The sequence below is a fragment of the Giraffa tippelskirchi genome, chromosome 2 (assembly GCF_054371585.1).
Source record: "Giraffa tippelskirchi isolate mGirTip1 chromosome 2, T2T-mGirTip1v1.2.pri, whole genome shotgun sequence".
NCBI classification, from domain to species: Eukaryota; Metazoa; Chordata; class Mammalia; order Artiodactyla; family Giraffidae; genus Giraffa; species Giraffa tippelskirchi.
In genome coordinates this window covers 22,950,582-22,977,257 of record NC_137276.1, presented here as the reverse complement: position 1 = coordinate 22,977,257, position 26,676 = coordinate 22,950,582, and the positions used below count along the sequence as shown (strand labels likewise).

The window sequence follows — 26,676 nt, the reverse complement described above, 5'->3', positions numbered from 1 at the left end:
CTCAGCTGGTAAAGAATCCACCTGCAATGCAGGAGACTCCAGTTCGATTCCTGGGTCAGGAAGATACCCTGGAGAAGGGATAGGCTACCCACTCCAGTATTCTCGAGCTTCCTTGGTGACTCAGCTGGTAAAGAATCTGCCTGCAATGTAGGATACCTGGATTTTATCCTTAGGTTGGGAAGATCCCCTGGAGAAGGAAAAGGCCACATACTCCAGTATTCTGGCCTGGGAAAATCCATGGACTGTATAGTCCACGGAGTTTCAAAGAGTCAGACACAGTTGAGTAACTTTCACTTTGATGACAGAACTCTTTCAGGTGTTGCTGTATCTTGTCAAACATATGTTGAAAAACACTTGTCTAAGCTAACCCTATTAAAATGTAAAACAGGAAATTCAAGTATAGCGAAATGGAGTTATTTATCCAAGGTCACTCAGTTGATTAGTGAATGATACCAGACAGCAGGGAAAGAGGGAGAGCACTTCCTGACTAAGATTTACCCAAACATTACGCATGAAAACACGCAGCAATTTTTTATTTTTAAAACTTTTATTTATCTGAAAGCAAGTTAATATCCAATGTATATAAACAGTTCACACAACCCAACAGCAAAATCCTCAATCAATCCATTTAATTTTTGTCCAGCGTTAGTATCTGGGTAGTGGTTGCCTCATAAACTGAGCTTGGAAATGCTTCTTTTGCTGTTTTAAAAGATTCTTTTTTTGTCTTTCATTTATGACAGTTTGATTTTAATATGTATCTGTGAAATATTTTGGGGTTTAACCTCATTGTATATTTCTTATCTTCATGGACCAGGATGTAAATATATCTCACCAGATTTGGGAGATTTTCAGCCTTTCTTTCATTCTCTCTTTCTTTTTGGTTCTGCTGCTTGACTAACTCAAGCCCTGGAAGTGAACTCAGGCCCTTGGCAGTGAAAGCAAAGAATCCTAACAACTGGATCACCAGGGAATTCCCAGTCATTATTTTTTTTAAACAGACTTTCTGCCTCCTTCTCTCATTCATCTTCTGAGACTACCATTATAAGAATGTTAGCTCTGTTGAAGATGTACCATAAAATCCCTAGGCTTTCTTTTGCTTGATCCAGCCTACTGCTAAGGGTCTCACTATTGCATTTTTAATTTTATTCATTGTATTCTAAGCTCCAGAATTTCTAATTTTTTTTTATGATTTCTATTTTTTATTGAACTTCTTTATTGAATACATTTTGTTCATGTATTGCTTCTTTGATTTTGTTGAATTTCTATCTGTGTTCTCTTGAAGCTCACTGAGCTTCCTTAAAACAATTATACTGAATTCTTAGTTAGGCAAATTGCAGATTTCCATTTCTTTCAGATTGGCTACAGGAACATAATTTTGTTCCTTTTGTGTCATGGTTCCTTGACTTTCCATGTTCCTTGAAGTCTTGAATTGCTGCCTTTGCAACTGAAGAAGCAATCATCTCCTTCAGTCTCTCTGATTTAGTTTTAGGAGAGAAACACCTTTACTAGCAGACTGGACAGGGATCTAAGGCTCTCTTACATTTCTTTCTCATACATCAACGTACTCACTCCACACCTTGTAGGGGATTTTTTTTCTTAAGATTGAATATCTTCTCTATTCTGCAAAGCAAGAATGTGTGTTGATAATCTCTTTATTCTTTTTCTAGGGTGGTGTGATATGCCCACGTTTGTGTACATTTTCTTAGTCCCACAGAATCAAGTTGTCTGAGACACCTGTTCTCAGTGTCCACAGGGGTGTACTTGGATCCAGCCTTGGAGAGGGAGAAAGTGAGGGACACAAAGCATTTGACATACTCACACATCATGTGGGATAGGTTCACAATCAAGGTGTCCCAAGTAACTCATGGGCAGGTTTCCCATTGGAGTCTATAGTGGGATTGGTAGGGTGTGCAACTTCTCTCCCCTGGTCTCAGCCTCTCCCAATGACTCAGCAGTGCTGATCTCCTCAGTAATGTGGCTGAGGAAAGAAAGAAGTGACATCCTGGACAGTATCTGTAATGGCCAGGTCATCCAGGTACTCATTCACCCTATGCTTTCACTTTCACTTGTGGGAGAAATTATAGGCTGAGAAGGTCTCTCTAGACACTGATCTATGCTACCTTGGAGAAGGGCTGACACAAGTAAAGTAAAACTGTTTTTCTTACCCTCTTTGATGCACTGATTCTCGATTTTTTTTTCTCCAAAGTTGTGCTGGAATTTCACTGCTGGACTAGAAAGATTCCCACAAAAGTATGAATTTGAATTTCTCCAAAGAAGACATACAGATGACCAAAAAAGACATGAAAAGATGCTCAACACCACTAATTATTAGAGAAATGCAAATCAGAACTACAATGCGGTATCACTTCACACCAGTTAGAATGGCCATCATCAAAAAGTCTACAAACAATAAATTCTGGAGAGGGTGTGGAGAAAAGGGAGCCCTTTTATGTTGTTGGTGGGAATGTAAATTGATACAGCCATTATGGAGAACATTACAGAGGAAAAAACTAAAAATAGTACAACTATATGACCCAGAAATTCCACTCCTGGGCATATACCCAGAGAAAACCATAATTCAAAAAGATACATTCACCCCAATGTACACTGCAGCACTATTTACAGTAGCCAGGACATGGAAGCAACCTAAATGCCCATCAACAGAGGACTTGATAAAGATGATTTGTTATGTATATACAATGTAATATTACTCAGGCATAAAAAGGACCACAATTGTGTCATCTGCAGAGATGTGGATGAACCAAGAGGCTGTCATACAGACTGAAGTAAGCCAGAAAGAAAAAAAAAACAAATATATATTAATGCATATGTGTGGGATCTAGAAAAATGACAAAGATGATCTTATTTGCAGATCAGAAACAGAGACACAAATGTAGAGAAGAAATGTATGGATACCAAGGGGTAAGGAAGGTGGTGGGATGAATTGGGAGATTGAGACTGATATACATACATTCAATTTAGTTCAGTCACTCAGTTGTGTCTGACTCTTTGTGATCCCATGGACTGCAGCATGCCAGAGTTCCCTGGAGTAGGTACATCACCAACTCCTGGAGCTTGCTCTAACTCATGTCCATCAAGTTGGTGATGCCATCCAACCATCTCATCCTCTATTGTCTCCTTCTCCTCCTGCCTTGAATCTTTCTCAGCATTGAGTCTTTTCCAATGAGTAAGTTCGTCGCATATAATACATATATACATATACTACTAGGTATAAAACAGATAACTAATAAGAAACTACTCTATAGCACAGGAAACTTTACTTGGTCTCTGTGGTGACCTATAAGTGAAGGAAATCTAAATAAAAAGGGGATGGCAACCCACTCCAGTAATCTTGCCTGGAAAATCCTATGGATGGAAGAGCCTGGTAGGCTGCAGTCCATGGGGTCGCTAAGAGTCGGACATGACTTAGCGACTTCACTTTCACTTTTCACTTTCATGCAGAAGGAAATGGCAACCCACTCCAGTGTTCCTGCCTGGAGAATCCCAGGGATGGGGAAGCCTGATGGGCTGCCGTCTATGGGGTCGCACAGAGTCAGACACGACTGAAGCAACTTAGCAGCAGCAGCAGCAGATGTATATGTATGGCTGATTCACTTTGCTTTACAGCAGAAACTGACATAGCAGTGTAAAGTAACTATACTCCAATAAAAAAAAAAAATTATACTTCTGTTGAGTCGTAATGGTAGCTCATATTCTATCACCTTACTTACATTACTTCTTGGTTCACATTTCAATGCAATATTCAATGACTGGTCACTAGGTAGATTAAAAAACTGCTAAAGACTTTCTGGTTCTAAATTTAGTTTTGGAATGGCCACCATCTGACCTAAGGCAAAATCATAGTCTCTCTAGATCTCAGTTTCCTCATGAAATATCGCTAATTTACGAGGATGTTAAAAAATAAAAATAAAAATGTAAAAGCGTGTGAAATATAACTCAAAATTAAATAGCTTCTCATGAAGCAAAAATGAAAGCTGAATGAGCAGCTTGGGTTTGGAGCTATCACAAATACGGGCAGCTTAATAACATAACTTCAGATGGGCTCGGTGGCATCAGACATTTTTTGGAGAATTACTAGAACACTGAAATATCACAACATTGAACTTTCCTTTGCCTCTCAAACTAGATTATTTATGGACAGAGGAAAAATATATGCTATCCCATTATGTTCACATGAATAGAAGTCATTTTGGACATTGTTACCTCTAAATTTATCCAATGCATATTCTACATAAACAATGAAACAATATCAAGTACAACAAATTGTGGGACTTAAGGAGATTCATGGAGGACAATGGCACAACAATTTTTAAAGGCAGCCAGAGATGTTATAACAGATATCAGTATAGATATCAGTACCGATAGGTCCTCCCTGGTGTTCTAGTCATTCCTTTAAGTGGTAAGTAAATCCTGTTTATACAATCCTTCAAAAATGGTTGTCAAGTACCCAGAACTCTCCTATAGTAAATCACTTGGTTCTCCACTAAGAAGAAAGATATCTTCTGGTATAAATATATATCTTCATAAATAAAAAATTCTTAAGGTAGAAACATAGTTACAAGTATTACTTTACACAGGATATCATAATGACTGATTAATACAGCTCCTATCACTGATACACCTCTAAGAGAGTTGTGATATTTTCATGAAAGACATACCATGAATGAAAATCACTCTTGGTTCAGGATTTTAGAGCACTGTAAGAAACATTTGAAATAACAGAGGCGCACAGAGGTGTTAAGTTAATAGATTTCTCTGCATCCTGGAAAGGAAAGTGAAGGACTCAAAGAGGGTTTTATTTTTCCTGTGTTCTTGCTTCACATTCACACATTCTTTTAACTTTATCCAGGTCCTTGAGAGACAGCCTATACTATGTGCTAGTGTTTAAAGCTGTATCTTCACTTTATATACAGGTTCTCCTATATAAATCTTCTAAAACCATCCCCAAGAAAAAGAAATGCAAGAAGGCAAAGTGGTTGTCTGAGGAGGCTTTAAAAATAGCTGATAAAAAATGAGAAGTGAAAGGCAAAGGAGAAGGAAAGATATATACAACTGAATGCAGAGTCCCAGAGAATAGCAAGGAGAGATAAGAAAGTTTCTTCTTAAGTGAGCAATGCAAAGAAACAGAGGAAAACAATAGAATGGGAAAGACTAGAGATCTCTTCAAGAAAATTGGAGATACCAAGAAAACATTTCATACAAGAATGGTCATGATAAACGACAGAAGAGGTAAGGACCTAACAGAAGCAGAAGCTATTAAGAAGAGGTGGCAAGAATACACGAAAGAACTATACAAAAAAGGTCTTAATGACCTGGATAACCATGATGGTGTGGTCACTCACTTAGAGCCAGATGCTCAAGTGTGAAGACAAGTGGGCCTTAGGAAGTATTACTATCAACAAAGCTAGTGCAAGTGAGAAAATTCCACTGAGCTATTTCAAATCCTAAAAGATGATGCTGTTAAAAGTGCTGCACTCAATATGCCAGCAAATTTGGAAAATTCAGCACAGCAGCAGGGCTGGAAAAGGTCAGTTTTCACTCCACTCCCAAAGAAAGGCAATTCCAAAGAATGCTCACATTACTGTACAGTTCTGCTCATTGTGCTAGTAAGGTCATGCTCAAAATCCTTCAAGCTAGGTTTCAGCAGTACATGAACCAAAAATTTCCAGATGTACAAACTAGATTTAGAAAAGGCAGAGGAGCCAGAGATCAAATTGCCAACAATTGTTGGATCATAGAGAAATCAAGAGAATTCCAAAAAAATAATCTACTTCTGCTTCAGTGATAATGTGGATCACAACAAACTGTGGAGAATTCTTAAAGAGATGGGAATACCAGATCACCTTATCTGCCTCCTGAGAAACCGATATAAGGGTCAAAAAGCAACAGTTAGAACTGGACATGGAACAATGGACTGGTTCAAAATTCGAAAAAGAGTACATCAAGGCTATATATTGTCACCCTGCTTATTTAACTTATATGCACAATACATTGTGCAAAATGTGGGGCGGATGAATCACAAGCTGGAATCAAGTTTGCCAGGTGAAATATCAACAACTTCAGAAATGCAGATGATGCCACTCTAGTGGCAGAAAGCAAGAGGAACTAAAGAGGCTCTTGATGAGGGTGAAAGAGAGTGAAAAAGCTGGCTTAAAACTCAACATTCAAAAAAACAAAGATCAGAGCACTTAGTCCTATAACTTCGTGGCAAATAGAAGGGGAAAAAGTGGAAGCAGTGGCAGAGTTTATTTTCCTGGGCTCAAAAATCACTGTGGATGGTGACTGCAGCCATGAAATTAAAAGACACTTGATCCTTGAAAGGAAAGCTATGACAGAACTGGATAGCATATTAAAAAGCAGAAACATCATGTTGCTGACAAAGGTCCATATAGTCAAAGCTATGGTTTTTCAAGTAGCCATGTATGGATGTGAGAACTGGACCATAAAGATGGCTGATATTTTTGAATTGTGGTACTGGAGAAGACTCTTTAGAGTCCCTTGGACTGCAAGGAGATCAAACAAGTAATCTTAAAGGAAATCAATCCTGAATATTCACTGGAAGAACTGATGCTAAAGCTGAAGCTTCGATACTTTGGCCACCTCATGTGAAGAGCTGAGTCACTGGAAAAGATGCTTATGCTGAGCAAGGTTTAGGCCAGTAGGAGAATGGAGTGACAGAGGATGAGATGGATGGATAGCATCACCAACTCAACAGACCTGAGCTTGAGCAAACTCTGGGAGACAGTGAGGACAGGGAAGACTGTCAAGCTACAGTCCACCAGGTTGCAAAGAGTGGGGATGACTTAGAGACTGAACAATGACTACTATATAAAGTGAAAGAAAGTGTTAGTCGCTCAGTCATATCTGAATCTGTGCGACCCCATGAACTGCAGCCTGCCAGGCTCCTCTATCCATGGAATTCTCCAAACAAGAATACTGCAGTGGATAGCAATTCCCATCTCCAGGAGATCTTACAGATCCCAGTTCACATCCCATCTCCTGCACTGCAGGCAGAGTCTTTACCGTCTCAGCCACCAGGGAAGCCCAACAACTACATAAATCTTATATTATTGTCTTAATTTTCTTGTTGGTTTTGTATTTCCCAGACTAGATAAAGCCCTTTGAGAGCAAGGGCCATGCCTTATATTTCTCTTGTTTCTCTTAGCATTTAAGAGGCTGATTTTAGACCTAACCTCTGTTTTAAAATGTATTTTATATATATATATATATGTGTGTGTATGCGTGTGTGTGTGTGTATGTGTCTATACATATATACATAAAATGTATGGTACATATATACAATGGAATGCTCAGCCATAAAACAACTGTGTGTGTATGTGTGTGTGTGTGTGTGTATGTGTATAGATATGTGTGTGTGTGTGTGTGTATGTGTGTGTGTATATAATGAGTGGAGGGATTAATGAGCTTATTAAAAATCATAATTTTATTTTTCAGATTAAAGTTTTACTATTTCCCAATAAAATATATCAAACATATAAATATTTGTTAAGAATTCTGTGAGTTACTAAATATACATCATCTAGACACCTAGATAGTGAAAATACACATATATCTTCTTTTGTATTCAGTAGTAACTATGATATTGAACTGGATGTTTTCATTACTATTCATATTTAATGTGTTTATTTCTCATTTATGGATGTCTAATAACATGTCCTTTTCATTATATGGGACTGGAACGCAAAAGTATGAAGTCAAGAAACACCTGGAATAACAGGCAAATTTGGCCTTGGAGTACAGAATGAAGCAGGGCAAGGCTAATAGAGTTTTGCCAAGAGAACGCACTGGTCATAGCAAACACCCTCTTCCAACAACACAAGAGAAGACTCTACACATGGACATCACCAGATGGTCAACAACAAAATCAGATTGATTATATTCTTTGCAGCCAAAGACGGAGAAGCTCTATACAGTCAGCAAAAACGAGACCGGGAACTGACTGTGGATCAGAGAACTCCTTATTACCAAATTCAGACTGAAATTGAAGAAAGTGGAGAAAACCACTAGACCATTCAGGTATGACCTAAATCAAATCCCTTATGACTATACAGTAGAAGAGAGAAATAGATTTAAAGGACTAGATCTGATAGACAGAATCCCTGATGAACTATAGATGGAGGTTTGTGACACTGTACTGCTGCTGCTAAGTCACTTCAGTCGTGTCCGACTCTGTGTGACCCTATAGACGGCAGCCCACCAGGCTCCGCCATCCCTGGGATTCTCCAGGCAAGAATACTGGAGTGGGTTGCCGTTTCCTTCTCCAGTGCATGAAAGGGAAAAGTGAAAGTGAAGTCGCTCAGTCGTCCAACTCTTAGCGATCCCATGGACTGTGGCCTACCAGGCTCCTCCATCCATGGGTTTTCCAGGCAAGAGTACTGGTGACACTGTACAGGAGATAGGAATCAAGAACATCCCCAAGAAAAAGAAATGCAAAAAAGCAAAATGGCTGTCTGAGGAGGCCTTACAAATAGCTGTGAAAAGAAGAGAGGCGAAAAGCAAAAGAGAAAAGGAAAGATATACCCATTTGAATGCAGAGTTCCAAAGAATAGCAAGGAGAGATAAGAAAGCCTTCCTCAGTGATCAATGCAAAGAAAGAGAGGAAAACAATAGAATGGGAAACACTAGAGCTCTTTTCAAGAAAATTAAAGATACCAAGGGAACATTTCATGCAAAGATGGGCTCAATAAAGGACAGAAATGGTAGGGACCTAACAGAAGCAGAAGATATTAAGAAGAGGCAGCAAGAATACACAAAAGAACTGTACAAAAAAGTTCTTCACGACCCAGATAATCATGATGGTGTGACCACTCACTTAGAGCCAGACATCCTGGAATGTTAAGTCAAGTAGGCCTTAGGAAACATCGCTACGAACAAAGCTAGTGGAGGTGATGGAGTTCCAGTTCAGCTATTTCAAATCCTCAAAGATGATGCTGTGAAAGTGCTGCACTCAATATGCCAGCAAATATGGAAAACTCAGCAGTGGCCACAGGACTGGAAAAGGTCAGTTTTCGTTCCAATCCCAAAGAAAGGCAATGCCAAAGAATGCTCAAACTACCGCACAATTGCACTCATCTCACACGCTAGTAAAGTAATGTTGAAAATTCTGCAAGCCAGGCTTTAACAATATGTGAACCGTGAATTTCCAGATGTTCAAGCTGGTTTTAGAAAAGGCAGAGGAACCAGAGATCAAATTGCCAACATCTGCTGGATCATTGAAAAAGCAAGAGAGTTCCAGAAAAATATCTATTTCTGCTTCATTGACTATGCCAAAGCCTTTGACTGTGTGGATCACAATAAACTGTGGAAAATTCTGAAAGAGATGGGCATACCAGACCATCTGACCTGTCTCTTGAGAAACCTGTATGCAGGTCAAGAAGCAACAGTTAGAACTGGACATGGAACAACAGACTGGTTCCAAATAGGAAAAGGAGTACATCAAGGCTGTATATTGTCACCCTGTTTATTTAACTTATATGCAGAGTACATCATGAGAAACGCTGGGCTGGAGGAAGCATAAACTGGAATCAAGATTGCCAGGAGAAATATCAATAACCTCAGATATGCAGATGACATCACCCTTATGGCAGAAAGTGAAGAAGAACTAAAGAGCCTCTTGATGAAAGTGAAAGAGGAGAGTGAAAAAGTTGGCTTAAAGGTCAACATTCGGAAAACTAAGATCATGGTATCTGGTCCCATCACTTCGTGGCAGATAGATGGGGAAACAGTGGAAGTAGTGGCTGATTTTATTTTTCTGGGCTCCAAAATCACTGCAGATAGTGACTGCAGCCATGAAATTAAAAGACGCGTACTCCTTGGAAGGAAAGTCATGGCCAACCTAAATAGCATATTAAAAAGCAGAGACATTACTTTGCCAACAAAGGTCCATCTAGTCAAGGCTATGGTTTTTCCAGTGGTCATGTATGGATGTGAGAGTTGGGGTATAAAGAAAGCTGAGCGCCAAAGAATTAATGCTTTTGAACTGTGGTGTTGGAGAAGACTCTTGAGAGTCCCTTGGACTGCAAGGAGATCCAACCAGTCCATCCTAAAGGAGATCAGTCCTGGGTGTTCATTGGAAGGACTGACGTTGAAGCTGAAACTCCAGTACTTTGGTCACCTGATGCGAAGAGCTGATTCATTTGAAAAGATCCTGATGCTGGGAAAGATTGAGGGCAGGAGGAGAAGGGGACGATAGAGGATGAGGTGGCTGGATGGCATCACCGACTCGATGCACATGGGTTTGGGTGGACTTAGGGAGTTAGTGATGAACAGGGAGGCCTGGCGTGCTGTGGTTCATGGGGTCGCAAAGAGTCAGACATGACTGAGTAACTGAACTGAACTGAATAACATGCATCACTGTTTGTTCATGTTTTTAAATGTTAGATGGTAATTGCATTGTGATTTTCTGTATTCTTCTGTAACTTGCTTTTTGCTTCAACATTATGTTAGGAAATGAAATCACTTTGATGTGTGTCTATTCTGGATGTCCTGGTATGCTTCTTATATTTTCTTTCAGAAATCTCAGAACTGAGCCACTCAGGAATTGGACATGCTTGTTGTCTCCTGGTTGCTCTCAGTTGAGACCTTCACCAGGGATTGCTTTTTCCAGGAATTGACCTTAGCCAAATGTAGGTATCTGCCTAGCCGCAGGTCACACTTTCCCGGGAGCAACTATCTAATAATTAGTTAATTAAAGTACAGTGGTCTGGCCCTGTGTGGATTTTGGATAGCTTTGAAAATTGTCCCCATGTCAGAGCTCCACATGGGATTAACTGAGGTCTCAGTTATGACTGTATCACAGCAGAAAAATTTTCTGCCCAGTTCTGCTTCGTTAAACTTCCTGTGTGAAATGTGTGACCTGGAGTCTATTTTCTAGGATATCCAACCTTAGACAGTGCTCTTCTACTTTACTCATTTTCACTTCTGAATAGTGCTTCTGTGTATGACCATACTACAACTTATTTATCCATTCTACCATTGCTTAGAATCTAGATTGCTTCACTTTAAAAAATTATTGAATGCTTTTATAGATATCTATGTGTGAAGATGTGAGCAAGTTTGTCTAGGGATAGCCCCAGAGTGTAATCGCCAAGTAACAGATTTTCTTATTCTCAACTTTTCAAGGTACTATGAGGTAATACTTGAAATTGTTGCACAATTTGCTTTCCTATCAATCCTTATAATACAAATTTTAGTTTTCTAACACCATGTCTTGGAACTTTGGGCACTGATTTCTGTGAGTGGATACTTTTTGCTGCTTATCTTGTCCAAGTGCTGTGCCTCCATCCCCTTAATAAACTTTGGTATCTGTTCAAGGATAGGGGCTTTGTCCTAACTTTATGCAAAGGATCCACAATAGCTGCATGATCTGAGACTACCATGGTTTCTAAGTGTCTGGGTATAAGAATTTGTTTCTCTTAATCTTCAACTATTCAAATATATATAGTTTTAGAAAGACAACATAATTGATTTTTGCCTTTAAGATAAAAGTAGCTGTGCTTATGTAAATGCTATCTTAACAAAAAGTTGTGGATCCAGTTCTCCCGGTCTTCCTGTTGTCTGACATCCTTAATATCCTGTGTTTTTATGTTGAGGGATCATACCATCTTAAGCAACAACACCGCTGTTAAAATTCTGTGGTCATTGTAACTTAACTGGATTTCAACTTAGTGCTTCTTATCTCTATTATTTTTCTGGTTTTCAGAATAAAGTTTATTAGAATAATTTGAACTCTGTAGTGGTCAGGATATACTTCAAAGAGAAGCCTATGTTAAATGATTACTTAAAATTTATTGCCTGCATTAGCCCACTCTATTTCAGAGCTAAGGGTATTAATGATATTCCTTTCTTCACTACTTATTAATTTTATTCCCAGAATTCCTATACCAACAGGTAATCCCTACAAACAAAATGAGACTTCATAGAGGGTTTGAACAAATTGCTTTTACCTTTATTTTCACATGTATTTATACTTATCTTTTTATAAATAAGTTTTTAATTTTGCTAATAATATGTCTGAAATTTAAGCAGATGTAAATGTGAATTGGGCTTCCCAGGTGGCACTAGGGATAAAGAACTCACCTGCCAATGCAAGAGACCTAAGAGATGCAGGTTTGATCCCTGGGTTGGGAAGATCCCTTGGAGAAGGAAATGGCAACCTACTCCAGTATCTTTGACTGGAGAACCCCATGGACAGAGGAGCCTAGTCAGCTACAGTCCATGGGATCACACAGAGTCGGACACAACTGAAACCACTTAGCACACACAAATGCGAATTAAATAAACTATTCCTTCTACATATGACTCCACTGAGACCCAAAGGGAAGAAACCTTCCTTACTGGGTCCTTCCATGACATAGTAGAAGATTTAGGACTAGATCACTGGCCTTCTGATGCCCTGTGTGTTTTAAATTTGTTGTGTCGCATTATCACTCTTCCAACTTTCTCTTCCACTGAAATGTAACATGTAATGCTCTGATCCTTGAAATGGCATCACTTTGCTTCTATACTATGGAGAATAAGTCTATCCCATTTCCACTCATGCTGCATTACTTCCTTGTCTGGTGTCTCTCTTAGAATGAAACTATACTTCTGAGAAGGATTGATACAGCATTTAGTACTTTATGGATAAGCAGTAAAATATGGGAAAATAAAGCCGGATGATAATTTTTATTAACTGATATGATAAGAACACTATACAGTGTTTTGTTACATGTCTTTTCTGAGAAAAAAGAATCAGACATGTCAATTATGGGAAAAGAAAAGGAAGCCTTCAACAATTTATCAGGAAACAGAGGATATAGAGCACACTCAATTTTTCTGGCTCCAACCAAAGCTCTTACTGTGTGACACCAACCTCTGAATATTTTGTTGATTGAGAATTCAGTAGAGATAGTATTAACATTTCAGAGAGAGAAACTAGAATCTTAATCCCAGTTTCACCATGTATGAGCTGTGTCATCTTAGACAAGCAAATTTAGCTCTCTAATGCTCAAATTCTTTTACTGGAAGACATAATATTTACTTAAAAGTACATGGTTAGCTACAATGAGATACCACCTCGCACCAATCAGAATGGCCATCATTAAAAAGTCTACAAACAATAAGTGCTGGAGAAGGTGTGGAGAAAAGTGAACCCTCTTGCATTGCTGGTGGGAATGTAAACTGATACAGCCACTATGGAAGATGGCATCAGTTCAGTTCAGTTGCTCAGTCGTGTCCGACTCTTTGTGATCCCATGAATCGCAGCACGCTAGGCCTCCCTGTCCATCACCAACTCCTAGAGTCCACCCAAACCATTGAGTCAGTGATGTCATCCAACCATCTTATCCTCTGTCATTCCCTTTTCCTCCTGCCCTCAATCTTTCCCAGCATCATTTTCAAATGAATCAGCTCTTTGCATCAAGTGGCCAAAGGATTGGAATTTCAGCTTCAGCATCAGTCTTTCCAATGAATATTCAGGACTGATTTCCTTTAGGATGGACTGGTTGGATCTCCTTGCAGTCCAAGGGACTCTCAAGAGTCTTCTCCAACACCACAGTTCAAAAGCATCAATTCCTTGGTGCTCAGTTTTCTTTATAGTCCAACTCTCACAACCATACATGACTACTGGAAAAACCATAGCTTTGAATAGATGGACCTTTGTTGACAAAGCAATGTCTCTGCTTTTTAATATGCTGTCTAGGTTGGTCATAACTTTCCTTCCAAGGAGTAAGCGGCTTTTAATTTCATGGCTGCAGTCACTATCTGCAGTGATTTTGGAGCCCCAAAAGCTAAGCCATGCCATGTGGGGCCACCCAAGATGGACGAGTCATGGTGGAGAAGTCTGACAGAATGTGGTCCACTGCAGAAGGGAATGGCAAACCACTTCAGTATTCTTGCCTTGAGAACCCCATGAACAGCATGAAAAGGCAAAAAGATAGGACCCTGAAAGATGAACTCCCCAGGTGGGTAGGTGCCCAGTATGCTACTGGAGATCAGTGGAGAAATAGCTCCAGAAAGAATGAAGGGATGGAGCCAAAGCAAAAACAACACCCAGTTGTGGATGGGACTGGTGATAGAAGCAAGGTCCGATGCTGTAAAGAGCAGTATTGCACAGGAACCTGGAATGTTAGGTCCATGAATCAAGGCAAATTTGAAGTAGTCAAACAGGAGATGTCAAGAGTGAACATTGACATTCTAGGAATCAGTGAACTAAGATGGACTGGAAAGGGTGAATTAACTCAGATGACCATTATATCCACTACTGTGGGCAGGAATCCCTTAGAAGAAATGGAGTAGCCATCATAGTCAACAAGAGTCTGAAATGCAGTACTTGGATGCAATCTCAAAAACGACAGAATGATCTCTGTTCATTTCCAAGGAAGACGATATGGAGATTCCTTAAAAAACTAGGAATAAAACCATCATATGACCCAGCAATTCCACTATTAGGCACATACCCTGAGGAAACCAAAATTGAAAAAGACACATGTACCCCAATGTTCACTGCAGCACTATTTACAACAGCTATAACATGGAAGCAACCTATATGTCCATTGACAGATGAACGGATAAAGAAGCAGAGGTACACATACACAATGGAATACTACTCAGCCATAAAAAGGAACACATTTGAGTCAGTTCTAATGAGGTGGATGAACATAGAGCCTATTATACAGAGTGAAGTAAGTCAGAAAGAGAAATATAAATATAGTATATTGACACATGTATACGGAATCTAGCAAGAGGGTATTGATGAATTCATTTTCAGGGCCACAATGGAGAAACAGATATAGAGAACAGACCTATGGACATGGGGGAGGGGAGGAGGGAGAGGGTGAGATGTACGGAGAGAGTAACATGGAAACTTACGATACCATATGTAAAATAGATAGCCAATGGGAATTTGCTGTATGACTCAGGGAACTCAAACAGGGACTCTGTAACAATCCAGAAGGATGGGATGGGGAGGGAGATGAGAGGGATTTTGGGAGGGAGGGGCCATAGGTGTACCTATGGCTGACACTTTTTGATGTTTGATAGAAAACCACAAAATTCTGTAAAGCAATTATCCTTCAATTAAAAAAAAAGTGGCAAAAAAAGAACATGGTTGAGATTAACGATAATATATAAAATAATTTATCCCAGTGCCTTACTCATAAAAGTACATTGGTAAATGAGCAATGTATCTAAAACTAATCATGTGAACACAATTATTTGCAATGATTTTATGAATATACTAATTTTATCCTTGAAACTCAAATAAAATCTAATATTCTCTATTCTTGGCAGCTATCTCAAATAAGATGGTATAAGCAGTGAGGGCCATTTCTCATCTCCAGCAGAGAGATTCAACTGACAGAAAGAGCAATCTATTCCATGTAAACAAGGAATGATGAGTGTGCCATGTCTCTGGGAACATTGAAAAAAAAATAACCCTCAAGGAACTATGAACAAAAGCCATGCTTGACTAGAGAGCATACAGAGAAGATATCCAAAATCCTCTCTGAGTGGCTCCTACCTTCCTAGAATCAAAATGGCAGCCTGACCTGATGGGCCTGCCAACACTTTCCTGTAATCATCTTGATGTGTGCGCCTGCACAAAGTTCCACAGAAATGTTTGCTTGCCAGAGATGGCTCTCTGCTGTGTGACCCTATAAACTCCTGGATCATGTCACTGAACAGTTACAGATTTTGTGTATGGACTCCTTTCCTTCTGTCCTTCTTTTTTCCTTTGTTACCCTCACCTCACCCTCCCTGAATTCACAATTTCACTCTGGGTTCACATGTCTATTAGAGGCCCAGCAGGAAATCAAGAAACCTCAAAGTGGACATAAACTCAGCTGAGAAAGTTGATAGGAACTGACTGGAGTGACAAAGCTGCATTGGCTCACATTCAGAGAGGAAATATCCATTCCTCACCTTGCCTGCCTCTGCTGTGATTTCTCTGGGACCTAATTTACAACCCAGTGAATGGTGATGCTGTGAAAGTTCAGATTGCTAAACTGCTGCTCTTTGCTTTGGGTACCTCTTGGTCCTCAACTGATTCAGAACAGACTGGGAACCTGGAGTATTTCTGAGTATTTCCTGTGTGGAGTCTTCATCTGCTGAGAGTTTCACCCCTCAGTTCAGTTCAGTCGCTCAGTCGTGTCCGACTCTCTGCGAACCATGAATTGCAGCACGCCAGGCCTCTCTGTCCATCACCAACTCCCGGAGTCTACCCAAACCCATGGTCATCGAGTCGGTGATGCCATCCAACCATCTCATCCTCTGTCGTCCCCTTCTCCTGCCGCCCCCAATCCTACCCAGCATTAGGGTCTTTTCCAATGAGTCAACCCTTCGCATGAGGTGCCCAAAGTATTGGAGTTTCAGCTTCAACATCAGTCCTACTCCTTTTCCTATTTGGAACCAGTCTGTTGTTCCATGTCCAGTTCTAACTGTTGCTTCCTGACCTGCATACAGGTTTCTCAAGAGACAGGTCAGATGGTCTGGTATGCCCATCTCTTTCAGAATTTTCCACAGTTTATTGTGATCCACACACTCAAAGGCTTTGGCGTAGTCAATAAAGCAGAAATAGATGTTTTTCTGGAACTCTCTTGCTTTTTCGATGATCCAGCGGATACTGGCAATATGATCTCTGGTTCCTCTGCCTTTTCTAAAACCAGCTTGAACATCTGGAAGTTCACGGTTCACGTATTGCTGAAGCCTGGCTTGGAGAATTTTGAGCATTACTTTACTTTCACTCCTACCTCCCACCATTTTCTCCTACCTTCCATAAGAGAGTGCCACTTCAAGACCAATAATTTTCTTTTTTGAAAATTGTGTCTATTTGCACACAACTGCCTAATTTATTTTTATTTAAAGGGCACTAGCCTTGGATGTGGGTTCTGGCATGGATTTTAGTTCTATCATTCACTTAATCTATATGACCCTGGGAAAATCATCACTCAGCCTCTCTTTGAGTCTCAGTTCTCTTATCTTTGAAACGCCAATAAGCTCTCACCTCCAAGGTAGTAGGGTGTATAAATTCTGTACATGAAAATGTCTGCCATATAGGAAGTAATTCCTAGGAATTATTCACAGTTAATGTCATGTCACACTTCTGCTCAAGGGCCTATGTGTTAGTTGTTCAGTCATGCCCAACTCTTTGCAGCCCCATGGACTGCCCACTAGGCTCTTCTGTCCAAGGAATTCTCCATGCAAGAATACAGGAGTGTGTTGCCATTCCCTTCTCCAGAGGATCTTCCTGACCCAGGGATCGAACCCTGGTCTCCTCCATTGCAGGCAGATTCCTTACAGTCTAAGCCACCAGAGAAGCCCAAGAGCCCACTTAGTGACTTTTTACTTCTAGGTATGGACCCAAATTCCTTTGCCTTCTATTTTCTGAAATGGGCATCTACAATCACAGCTTCTCTTTTGGTGGAAGATAGCTTTAGCTTTATTGACTCATTTTTGTTAGGGGTTAAGTGCAGAAGTGAACTCTGAGGGTCTGATGCCAAGTGACAGTAATACTCAACTCACAAACAAAAAGGACTTGAAACTCCCAAGACAGCCCTAGAGGAGGAGACAAGGAAAGAGATAGGAGGATAGACCTTTCAGGGATATCAGGCTGAGTGTACACTCAGAACCCTTCCTCTGATTTTCCTAAAATACCCACTAAAGTATACTTTACTTATAAATGTGCAGTGTGAACAGTTTTCCTTTCTTATGCTTGTGCTGCTGGTCTGGACACCATTATTTCAAGAACCACTGTCCTCTGAAGTATCACAGATCTGTTTCTACAAGGGTGAGCAGTGACAAACCATGGGAAGACTATCCAGATAGGTGTCAGGGGGGCCCCAGCAATTTTGTGAAGTTACTTAAGTTTGTTCTGGATTATCTGTTTCCACAATCATTATCCACTCAGAAATGTCCACTGCCATATCTTTGTTCAGTGTAGCCTCAGAAGTACCATGGGCCCCAAATTTATGATTTTAATGTGTCATCCCTCAAAACTTTCATGGTTCCTGTGAATTAGTTCCCACCAATGGCAAGTACAGAAGATCTGGTAATTATGATTCCCACCGAGCATTTAAGAGCTATCCCCAAATTCCTGGGATACCATTCTAAGAAGTATAGTTGACCCTGGAACAACACACGTATCAAGGGCACTAACCCTGCACAATCAAAACTAAAAAATCCACAATAGTATGATCACTACTGAGGGCCAGACATCCTGCAGCATGAAGTCAAGTGGGCCATCACTATAAACAAAGCTAGTGGAGGTGATAGAATTCTAGCTGAGCTATTTAAAATCTTAAAAGATGATGCTGTTAAATTGCTGCACTCAATATGCCAGAAAATTTGGAAAACTCAGCAGTGGCCACAGGATTGGAAGAGATCAGTTTTCATTTCCAAACCCAAAGAAGGGCAATGGCAAAGAATGTTCAAACTACCGTACAATTGTGCTCATTTCACATGCTAGCAAGGTAATGCTCAAAATCCTTCAAGCTAGGTTTCAACAGTATGCGAACTGAGAACTTTCAGATGTACAAGCTGGATTTAGAAAAGGCAAAGGAACCAGAGATCAAATTGCCAGCATCCACTGGATCATAGAAAAAGCAAGAGAATTCCAGAAATTCATCTATTTCTGCTTCATTGATTAAGCTAAAGCCTTTGACTGTGTGGATACAACAAACTGGAAAATTCTTAAGGAGATGGGAATACCAGATCACCTTACACGCCTCCTGCGAAAACTGTATGCAGGTCAAGAAGCAACAGGTACAACTGGACATGGTACAACAGACTGGTTCAAAACTGGGAAAGGAGTATGTACAGGCTGTATATTGTCACCCTGCTTATTTAACTTCTATGCAGAGTACATCCTACAAAATGCCAGGCTGGATGAAGCACAAGCTGGAATCAAGATTGCAGGGAAAAATATCAATAACCTCAGATATGCAGATGACACCACCCTTACGGCAGAAAGTGAAGAGGAACTAAAGAGCTTCTTGATGAAGGTGATAGAAGAGAGTGAAAAATCTGGCTTAGAACTCAACATTCAAAAAACTAATATGGCATCTGGTCTCATCACTTCATGGCAAATAGATGGGAAAACAATGGAAACAGTGACAGATTTTTTCTTGGGCTACAAAATCACTGTGGAGAGTGACTGCAGCCGTGAAATTAAAAGACATTTGCTTTTTGGAAGAAAAGCAATGACAAACCTAGACAGTATATTAAAAAGCAGAGACATTACTTTCCAGCAAAGGTCAGTATTGTCAAAGCTCTTGTTTTTCCAGTAGTGATGTATGGATGTGAAAGCTGGACAATAAAAAAGGTTGAGCACCAAAAAATTGACACCTTCGAACTATGGTGCTGGACAAGACTCTTTAGAGTCCCTTGGACTGCAAAGAGATCAAATCAGTCAATCCTGGAAGAAATCAGCCCTGAATATGGACTAATGCTGAAGTTGAAGCTCCAATACCTGGCCACCTGATGCGAAGAGTTGACTCAGTGGAAAAGCCCCTGGTGCTGGGAAGGATTGATGGCAGGAAGAGAAGGGGACGACAGAGGACAAGACGGTTGGATGACATCACCAACTCGAGGGACATAAGTTTGAGCAAATTCCAGGAAATAGGAAGGACAGGGAAGTTGTCGTATTGCAGTCCATGGGGTCACAAAGAGTTGGACATGACAGAGCAACTGAACATCAACAACCTAAAATATTTAAAAGGTGACTTTAAAAATAGAGATAAAAATAAGTTATCAAGAACGTTATAGGGTGGATTTGATGTTTCAAATTTTATTAGAGAAGAATAGGGAGAACCTAAATATATTTTGTTTTTTATGACAAGCTTCATTTTAAACAGTAGTTAGATGATGAATTTGGGGAAATTCAGTTTGGGGAAATTTGGGGAAATGAGTTTGAGCAAACTCCAGGAGTTGGTGATTGATAGGGAGGTCTGGCATGCTGCAGCCCATGGGATCACAAAGAGTCAGATATGACTGAGCAACTGAACTGAACTGAATTTGGGGAAAAGTCTGATCTGGCAGGACTCTGTCTGCCAGCCCTTGTAGAGCATTAAATTGGGCTTCAGTAAATTGGTGATGGACACGGAGGCCTGGTGTGCTGTGGTTCATGGGGTTGAAAAGAGTCGGACACAACTGAGCGACTGAACTGAAGTGCAAAACTGGTGTATGTCTTCCTTGCCACCTACTTCTCCTGCACCCCCCTCATATTCATCCTAGGATGTATATATTTTATTTCTATCTTAATTGCTGCCACTGCAGGCAAAGCCACTAACCCCTCTCATCTAGGCTAGTCCAGCGGCCTCCTAGCTGTTGTCCTGTAACCACTCATGCACTCTCTAACTCACCCTCCTCACTGGGACTAGTGTTACCTTTTCCAAACATAAATGTGATTATCAGAGGAAGAGTCTGCTACAAAATCCCTCCATGACTTCCCACAGTTCTTAGGATAAAATCCCTAGTCTTAATAAGCTCTCCAAAACTCAATATTATCCCTGTGTCCATTTGCATCCTGAAATTGCACAAAATTTTCTCCCATCCATTAATTGCTTTTTTTTTAGTGTCTTAGAGGACCTTGTTCCAGTCTCCACATGACCTTTGCAACTGTTTTTCCTCTGTTATCAGGAATACTTTTGATTTACCCTCTCCATTTCCTCTTTACATAGCTATTTTTCTCTTTATTCTTTAGATCTTTGTTCATTCTTTTCCCAGATAAGCTTTGGCTTTATCTTCTTCCTAGGTCACATCCCACTCTTTTAATACTTACAAGATATTTACATACGTATAATTGACTCATTGTCCTCCTACTCTTGGTGTTTGAGAGAGACGAGGTTAAGTATAACCTCTCATAGTAACTATTCCTAGTTCTGTTATTCATTAATTCAAAATATGCTTTCTACAGACATGTATAACAAGCATCTTTTCTGCCTATAAGGCATTCCTAACTTCATACTTACTGACAGAAGACAAGATTCACTTCCTACTATCAGGATGAAAATACTAGATGCTCACTTCCCCAACTTCTTTTGTGGATAGGATGCAGGGCTGTGACCTAGATTCTCAAATCAATTGCATCCACATACTCAACTTTGACTCTTAATATAGTGAGTCACAATAACAACACAAGCACATTTTCAAGTCAATTCTGTTGAGGGCAGCAGCAGAAAGAGCCACATTCAAGGTTCAGAAGTGGGCATGCCAGCAGTGATTACAGTTTAGCTCACTGTGTAGCATCAAAGCACAATGGTATCATCACAGGACAAGTGGCATGACTTTGGGCATTTTGTTTCTGGAAGAAAGGGTAAACATTTCTCATTCACCCACTATCCCACCTGTGAACTGCAGAGGTTAAGTTCCTGGTGAGAGTGGCTCCTTTCTCCTCCCACAAATAGAGTAGAGATTCTACATTAGGCATAAAGTCTAACAATATTAGGGCCACAATTGCCCTTCTGCAGCTCACTCATAAGGGTAGGGGCTCCATACCAATAGAGGCAAGTAGAGAAAGCCAGAAGCTACTGCTCCCAAACAACTACCTTGTTACAAAGTGGGTGTATCTACAAGAAAAGCAGACCGCTGCTCTGAGCCTTCGGCTCCAGATCAGTGCTCCAAGAATTTCCCCAGGGATGAAGGGAGTCGGTAAGAACAGGCAACCCTGAAGCTGTCCTTAAAGAAACTCACTTTATTTGAAACAAAGTATGGAGCAATTCAACCCTAAGGGAACTCTACTTCCCTCCCCAAAATGGATATTATGATCATCAGCAAATAAGAGGAGGCAGGTAACTTCCTGAGAATAAGAAGCTAAACCATAGGCCAGCTAGTTTACCCATGAGAACCCAGGAAAGAGACAACTAAGAAAAGTCCACCACTAGGTCAGAACAAATCTCAAAGACTGGTCTCAAAACTAGTTCAGTAAAAGGTCACAAATTTAATTGGCTCAGGTTGTGTGGAAATATCAATTGAGCAATATCAATTGTGGCATTGTAAATAACAATTGAGCAATGAGCCAGAAAAGAATAGAGATTAACAGGTAGGTGTCATATTAAAAGGGAGAATTTAACAAAAATTTAGGGAGAGAGACAGTCACAAAGAGACCTGCTACAACCACTGTCATTCCAGGGTGATCTTGCACATGTCCAAGGCAGTGCCCTCTGAAGATTAACTTTAGAGGCTCAGTGGCTTTTGTTTTAAGCAACTAAATTTAAGATGGTTTGTTTTGCAGCCACTTATAAAGTATATAGCATTTGTGAGATTAAACAAATTTTATAAAGCATTTAGCAGAGAGCCTAGCACAGAGTAGGTGGTCAGTAATATCCACTGCTCTCAAGTCACTGAAATAAAACAGTTTATGGATTTAATGACAGATATCTAAACTTTTATCTATAAATATATGCCATACATTATGCTGAGTCCCAGAGGAGGAGAGAGAGAAAAAAAAAAAAGTTTTGTTTCTATCCCCTAAGAGCACACATTCAATCCAGGCTGAGAGTAAATGCAGTTTAATACAAAATGATACTCACAAAGGCAGAAGTACAGAACACAATGGAAACATGGGCAAGAGAAGAAAAACACTGATCTGGGGATGGGTGACTTGTAGGAAGGATTTAGTGAAGATCTGGAACTTGAGTTGTGCAGAGGTTGCTGTCAGACAAAGATGGAAGACACTTTTTTTTTTTAATTCATTTTTGATCCCACCTCCAGAGGATCCAAATGATTATTGAGACAGGTTAGAGCAGGCAGAAATCAATAAAAGGAAGGATTTCATAAGAAAATCAGAGGCTGCATCCTCATGCCTATAGTGTGTTTTGACTGCTACTCATTTATATCGCTACCATTTTCCAAAGATTACAGCATTTAATGTGGGCCTCACCAGAACAGAAAAATCCATTCTGTACATACTTCTTTACAGGAATCACTGTCAGGAAGCTCAAATACTCTTTAAATTTGCAAAGAATTAACTCCTATTTCTATTTCTTATTTTTCATACTGCTCATCTTCCGATGATTAGGAGAGAAAATACAGAGGGACAAATGAGACTGTCAAACACAGCCCTTATATTTGCTAACAGACATGGAGAAAATGGCCTTTGTGCTGCTATTGGTCTTGCTCAGGCCTGAGATTCTCAACCTCTGATTGTGTAGTGCCATATACAGAGCTATCATTCTCCCTCGACAGGAAGAGATGGGGAGGGTGTTAAAGAATTATTAACTATTCTTCATTCTATATGATGAGTATAATCATCAAAATAGTAACACAAGAAATAAAGATAACTGCTAGGAACTATGCTAGGTTCATCAAATATACGCCTCCTAATTCAAACTTTAAATAAATATTATATTTGCATGATTTAAAAGGATTAGGTATTTGTATTTGTCTGATTTCCCTGGGAGCAGACTCTGAAACAAGGACTCTAGGCAAAGAATTAATTTGGGATGTGATCGTAGAGAAGTGGGGAGTGAGACAGAAAATGGAAGGCAGCTATGTAGTGAAATTTGCCAAAGAAGTTACCATATATCTGTTTACTACATCTTATTGTATACAAGGATTCAATCATGTATAACGACCCATCACATATAATTAATTATCTATATTCACATCTTTCAACATACTATGTTTGTAGATATACCTGTCTATATGTAGCACATGTAACACACAAAATTCTGTTTTTAGGATATGTATTATTATTATTCTTAGTCTCATCTAATGTCTTGGAAAAACTGCAAGGAGAGGTGAAGTAGCTTGTACAAAGATATTTATAATTAGTAACAATGAAAATTATCTGAATCAGGAAAATTTTGTGGTTTTCAATTCATGAACTTCCCAGTTATGAGAGTTTGAACTAAATCTCACAAACCACTAGAATGGCCACTTTAAAGAACAACAAAATGTTCTTTAAAGTGTTGCTGAAGATGTGGAAGATTTAGACCCATGACCACTGTTAGTAGGAATGTTCTTTAAACAACAAAGTGTTCTTTAAAGTGTTGCTGAGGATGTGGGGGATTTAGACTCATGACCACTGTTAGTAGGAATGTATCACTGGAATGGAAATTTTCCATGGACTGTGGAAAATAGTATAGCAGTTCCTCAAAAGAATTAAAACAGAATTACCAAATAATTCAGAAATCTCACTTCTGGATAATAAAAGTAAAATAAGTGAAAACAGGATTTCAAAGATATACTTGCATGTCCATGTTCATAGCAGCATATTGACCATAGCCAAGAGGAAGAAGCAACCCAGATGCCATCATGATAAACACAATGCAGTTATATACACACAATGGAATACTATTCAGTATCAACAAGGAAGGACATCCTGTCACCTGATGCAACACTGATGAAAGTTGAGGACACTATGCTAAGTGAAACAAACCAATTACAGAAAAGACAAATATGTAAGATTCCATTTATGTGAGGCATTTACAGAAACAAAAAACAGAATGGTGATTACAAGATCTGGGCAGAAGAGGAGGGTGGAGCATTGTTTCTTGGATATAGAGTTTCAGTTTTGCAGGATGAAAGTGCTCTGCAGAGCTGTTGCACAACAGTGTGAATTGACCGAACACTATTGAACTATACAATTAAAAATGGTTAACATGGCAAAATAAACATATCAAATTATATATTTTAAGCATTAGTTTATCATATGTAAATTATACCTCAATAAATTTGTTATTAAAAGTTTAAACTAATTTTCTAGTCAGCTTCTTAGAACTGGATGAAGCCTTGCTCTGTATCTAGTAAAATCACCCACTATATGCAGGAATCTTTTCTTTATAATTCACTGCCTACAAAGACAAATGAATCTATTCTGGACAACTCCAATTATTTAAAAAAATAATCACCTTATACTGAGCTAAAATTTGCAAGTAGTTGATAATTACCACTCACATGAAGAACTAGTAACAGTGCCATAATCTTTGCTCCATATTAAGGCTGGTCCTGTCCTAATCTCATTTTAGAACACATTTTTTGTTGCATGGCAAATTTCCTATACTAAGCCAAATGTATATGGGAGTAAAAATCATAGATGAGATAATTGACCACAATGTTTAAGGTTGTTCAGAAAAAAGATATCTCCTCCATACAATAATATATCATAAATGAATCCAGAAATGAGGGTAGGAAAGAGTATTCAGGATACATGTTTCTTCTACAGCAAGTTTGTTGTCCTTGTTGCTGTTTACTCGCTAAGTGGTGTCCAACTCTTTTGCAACCCCATGGACCAAAGCCTACCAGGCTCCTCTGTCCATGGGATTATCCAAGCAAGAATACTGGAATGACTTGCCATTTACTTCTCCATGGGATATTCTTGACCCAGGGGATCAAACTTGAGTCTCCTGTCTGGCAGGTAGATTCTTTATCACTGAGCCATATGAGAAGGTCCATACAGTAAGTTAGTGAGAAATTAATAATCCAAAGGACCACTGGGATATACAGGGTGCCTATTTGATGAAATGTTAGGTCACAGAGTTTGCTGGTTGTTGTTGCCCAGTCTTTCATTTAATAAATCTGTCTCTACCAGAAAACATTATTTTTATCAGCAGGCCATGACTTCAACCCTAAGTCTTCAAATTTGTTTTCTATGTCCTATCCCTCAATAAAATTGATACAATATCTTTGTCCTTAGTACCGTGTTAATTATAATATGTAGAGTACTTCAAGACCTTTTTCTTAAAGTCTTGAGCCAATTATATTATTACTCCTATTATACAGCTGAAAAATAAAAGCAGATCCTTCCTTTAGTCATTTCTACAGAAGATTGCTGTTTCCAGTTCTACAGTGCTCATGATAAGGTGACAACATAAGGAATCCAGGAACAAATTTTATTATTATTTTTATTCTGGAATAAAGATTGAGCTTCTTTAGGAACAACATGAAGTTAAAATGAATATAACTTTTTTCATACGTCAACTCCACATAGTTTGAATCCGGAATAGTAGACTTTAAAAAAATTTTTCAATTCTCCACAGGGAGAAATAAATCAAGATAGAGACTAGATATCTTTTGTATCAAATATATTTTATTATATAATCTTAAAGGTTGGAAGATGATTTGTATCAATGTCCAACAAGTTATCCCAATTGCAAAAGATTCTCTGCATGTGGAGAGGAATTGGAAATGCAATGTTATAGCAGGATACTATAAAATAATTGAAAGCACAAAACTGATCAAAACTTAATACTCTTAAAAGTACTGAGGCCTAGTTTTCACAGTTTTGTTGAAAATTAGGTAATGTAATCAGTGTGATTTGGGGCAAAGTTTCATAATCTCTGAAAACTTCATTTTTCCAAAACTACCCTTATTCATGTAAAAATCAATTGAGAAAATGCTTGCCATGGTCCAAAGAAAAACTCGATAATTGTTAGCTGTGAGCAGTATATGAAAGTGGTTACAACGATAGGTTCTGAAGTTTGCCTCCTCAGATTCAAATGTAGGTTATGACATTTATAAATGGTGTGGTCCTAGTTCAGTTCAGTTCAGTTCAGTCGCTCAGTCGTGTCCGACTCTTTGAGACCCCATGAACTGCAGCATGCCAGGCCTCCCTGTCCATCACCAACATCAGGAGTCCACCCAAACCTATGTCCATCTAGTCAATGATGCCATCCAACCATCTCATCCTCTGTAGTCGCCTTCTCCTCCTGCCCTCAA

General features: G+C 39.3%; 2 long non-coding RNA genes across 3 annotated transcripts in view; both read right to left on the bottom strand.

Moving 5' to 3' along the window:
- The window catches only part of LOC145539474 (uncharacterized), a 473,974-nt gene that overhangs the window by 36,741 nt on the left and 410,557 nt on the right, over positions 1-26,676 (bottom strand). The window lies entirely within an intron of this gene.
- Positions 1,177-10,573, bottom strand: LOC145539475 (uncharacterized). The gene is made up of 2 exons (XR_014077846.1): positions 8,419-10,573; positions 1,177-3,382 (listed from the first exon to the last, which is right to left on the bottom strand). It is a non-coding gene; the product is annotated as an uncharacterized LOC145539475 (long non-coding RNA).